We start from the raw sequence: 4,077 nt of genomic DNA, 5'->3' as shown, positions 1-4,077 counted from the left end.
CATCATCTTGGAAGCCTGTCAGGCGCTGACCTGTTGAGCACAAGCCTCCTCTGGGTGCCCCATGTTGCAGCCACACCATCCTGCAAGCTGGCACTATTTCAGATTTCACCAAACAAAAAAGCAGGAGAATAACGTAGTGGGGGAATACTAGCAAGGACCCTCTGCTTACCAAGGACATTAAGGCTGTCTTACCTCCTGTTTTGATTGGAGTCTGGATATTACAACACACACAAAAAAGGACCAGGCTCTTTTCCCTGTGTGCTAGCAATCACTTTGCTCTGAAAGCCTGAGCGTCGCTGGCATGTACAACTATAGGCTTAACTACAGTCCTGCCTTCTCCAATCGTTGTAACAGCACGCTCTGAAGCACAACTTGTTATTAGTCAGATGGGAAGGAGATGGGACCACGATTCCCTAATTATTTCTAATGGCTAAAGAATGAATAGCATATCTGCTGCCTTTCCTGGTGCACTGCAGAGCCCGGCTCCTCTCCATAAAGGCTGGGTTGGCGTGAGGCTCCGGTTGTATAGCATAGGACTGATAAATCACCCCAATTTTAGATTATTTATTGGTTGTTTAATAGAAAGCTTCCTTTACCGGGTAATGTTGAAGCTAATTAACTATCAAACAATATTTTTTTTAAAAAGTGTTTTCTGGCATTTTAAAGGGCAAACAATGCAGCCTCAGACTTGGAGCACTTGCAGTTTTTGGGATGTATTCTGATAAGTAAACTCAATAGGTCACTGCTCATTTTTGCACCCTGAAAATTTGTTATCTATATGTGCAAAACGGGTCTGTGCTTGTTTCCAAAGTCAGGACTGCTTCCACACACAGGCCAGAACCAGTTACCTTAAAATGAAAGCTAATTTCCCTGTCACTATACTACATATAAGGGAATATTGGCCCCAATTAGCCTTGGTTTCTAATTGTACCTGACACAGCAAGGGCCCCTGGTGAGAGACAGTCCCAGCCCCACGCACTTTAAAATGCAATATGGGCAGAAGTCATACAAAATCCTTGCATAAGAAGAGGAAGCCTAGATAACTCATTTTCTTCCCTACCAAAGAATACTTCAATAACTTTATTTCTCATGGACTAACGAAAATTACAGGATCATGGGTGTTTTTTTACTTTATTCCTCTGTAAATACAGACTGACTCATTAACAGGAGAAGGAATAGAGTGATCCCAGCAGTCTGCATCTTCAACACTTGAGTCTGTACCTCTATCGCTCTGCTGCTCCTGGAGGCAGCTCTTAACTGCAAACTCCAGCGTGATATGGCTCAGAGACAACCAGCCTCGTTGCTGAGCACTGTGATTTTTTTGCAGCAACCAGGCAGCTTGTTTAAACCACCACAGAGCAGGGGCAGAGCCTGCAAGAAGCCGAGGTAATCATTTTTACATTAAATATCCTGCAAAGGTGTGGGCTACAGTCAGGGAGAAGGGACACGGAGGGAGGGAGGAGCTGTGGAAAATGACAGTGGAAAATGAAGAAACTGTCTTTTAAAATAAATCCAGTGTTTCTCAGGAAGGTGTGACATTGCAGCAAGACTAGAGACAGAGTGGGGAAGGCAGGAAGACTGCACATCTGCATTCTGCACACTTTGTTCTAATGTGCTCTTTTGCCTTTATCTTTTTTTTGTTGTTGTTTTTCAGGCCAGCTGCAAAGTTTTGCAAAAGCCTCCCACTGCCAAGGCCAACCAAAAAAACAGGGTACTGTGATGGTGCTTCTTATTTATGGTCATTTTTTTTTCTATTTTGTTTTTCTGAGATGGGCTGCTAAGGATATAAAGCCCCATGTAATTTCCAGCAATGACAAGTGAATCAATTCTTTTGCTTTGAAAAAAAAAAAAAATCCTTCATTTTCATATTTCCATATTTAATTTTTGCACTTGCATGTACGTTTCTGTTATCTTCCAGCCACATGTTGCTATTTGTCTCTGTAGTGGAGGATTTCTTTTTTTTTTTTTTTTTTTTTTGACTGTGGGCTATGTGAAGCCTGACTTGCATGTAAAAGATCCACAGGGAAAAAAACCCTCCAGTCCTCACTGAACTAAAGAGAGCTGGCATGCTGCACACTTTGTGAGAACACTCTACGCACACTCACCGCCACCTCGGGTAGCACGTGGTGCATACGTGCAGCACCACACACCTACAGACCAACATCGTGTGGCCAGTGCAAAGTCCTAGAGAAGATCAACAGGCATGGGTGGGGAGGGGCGATGGGAGGCTGAAAAAAATTAGCTGCCACTGGCCTGTCTAAAAATCAGCCAGATTTGGCCAACTAAACACTGTTTAACGCTCAGCCAGCCACTATGCAACTTACACAGAGTATAACTGCCAAAACTTGGGTAGAAGGAGAGCTCTGAGATTTATGAGACCATTCCAGGCAATCTCACTGCATTTAGACTGTTGTTTATGTTAGTCACCCTTCAGCTATCTGACTTTCAATGAGATTCAGGCTCCTAAGATATTTGGTTGCTTTTGAAAAGGTTACATGCAGTCACAAGCAGGCAGCCAAGTCTCCCGTGTTCAGATAGAATTAGCGAGGCAGCTCATTGTTACGATACATCTTAACTCAGCGGCAGCAGCGCTTGGACAGACATAGTTTCTGTTGTGCTTGCTGGCAGACAGGATTTCAGACAGGCTCTGGTTATGATTTAGTTTTGGTCTACATGTTCAGGGCTCAGTCAAACTCCTTCTGCAGCCAACAGAAAAACTGCCTTCAACAGGAGAGAGAGTAAATGCAGTCACTTTTCTGTTTGAACAATATTTCGGTTGTTGTTTTGTCAGTGGACCACAGCCACTCACAGTCTGCTCCGATCTGCTCCCAGACTGCAGACAGCTCTGGTTCGTCCACATAAAATGTATGTAATGAATTTGTCCTGTGAGTTTCTTTTCCACAGAGGGGACATACCTCCAGCTCCAGCGTCTCACTGCTGCTTCTGGTGCCATCGTGGGGCTGCCAAACCCACCAGTGTTCCTGCTCTCCAACAGGCATGCTCTGCCCCTGCAGCAGGAAAGAACATTTAATACAAGGGATTTTTTTCCCCTAATGACAGAGTTGGAAAGTGATACTCAAGAAATACAACAGTGCGCGGTGTGTACTCTCCTGGTATTGATCTCCCTCCCATCTCACTCTTAGTTTTCTGTATCACCATATTTCCAAGTCTTCCCTCCATGCCATCCCGATGCCAGCCAAGTCACCCAACTGTGGTTCCCAATGTCTGTGAAGTGACTGTTGATAATTTATGAAGACTATGCTATCTTGTATGGGAATCACTAGGTTTTGAAATTGAATAGGTTACAAGTAAAACAAGTGTGAAAGTGAGACTCTGGAAAAGTATTTGAAAAATAAGGAAAAATTAACGGGCTTTCCTGCAGTTTCTTCAACTTGTAAACGTGAATCTACCTGCAATTAATATTGAATTGCCACTATAAACATTAAATATGATAAAGTCACTACATGACTATTTCTATTAAATATAATTACTGATGGGAAGAAAAAAGTGGCTTACTTTTTGTGTGTGTGTGTGTGTAACGTGGGAGTTTAAAGGTTTAACTAGCCCATTCCTATGAAAATCCTGAAATTCAGCCAAAGACACCATGGTATTACACACTTTTCTCCTGCACCTCTATTCATGTCCTATGGCACATGTAGCATTTTCCTTCGGAGCAGTTAACATAAAAGGCCTTGGTTAAGAGAAGCTTTTCTCTTGGAAAAGATAATCTGCCTTCAAAGTTATAAGTTAAACAATCGAGTGGTCTAATTGATTGAACATTTACAAATACTTCATAATTAAATTTGTGCCAAACTATGTGAAAAAGATTTATGTTCCGCTTCCCCAAACTGTTTCTCCCTCATTTTTTTTTGTGTGTGTGTGTGCATGTGTGAACTGAATCTTTGGGAACTCCTTCCAGTTGATGCATCATTGAGGTGGTTAAACACATTGCATTATGGCAGTCTGTCACATCAGTGTTTCGCACTGAAATACTGGACATGACACATCACTGGAAAAGGAAGTCAGACGATCCAAAATCCAGAGTTATGTTTCTTTTGAAACTTGAGATTCTGAAGA

General features: G+C 42.4%; 1 long non-coding RNA gene across 1 annotated transcript; it reads left to right on the top strand.

Annotated features, from left to right (window-relative positions):
* The first annotated feature begins 1,271 nt into the window (after positions 1-1,271).
* On the top strand, positions 1,272-3,362 carry LOC148050838 (uncharacterized). Its single transcript, XR_015700717.1, has 3 exons — positions 1,272-1,386; positions 1,655-1,711; positions 2,905-3,362. It is a non-coding gene; the product is annotated as an uncharacterized LOC148050838 (long non-coding RNA).
* Positions 3,363-4,077: the final 715 nt, after the last annotated feature.

Source organism: Nipponia nippon, unplaced genomic scaffold (assembly GCF_047370975.1).
Source record: "Nipponia nippon isolate SJK-2023a ecotype South Korea unplaced genomic scaffold, ASM4737097v1 scaffold_7, whole genome shotgun sequence".
Lineage (NCBI taxonomy): Eukaryota > Metazoa > Chordata > Aves > Pelecaniformes > Threskiornithidae > Nipponia > Nipponia nippon.
This window is presented reverse-complemented; position numbering and strand designations above follow the sequence as displayed.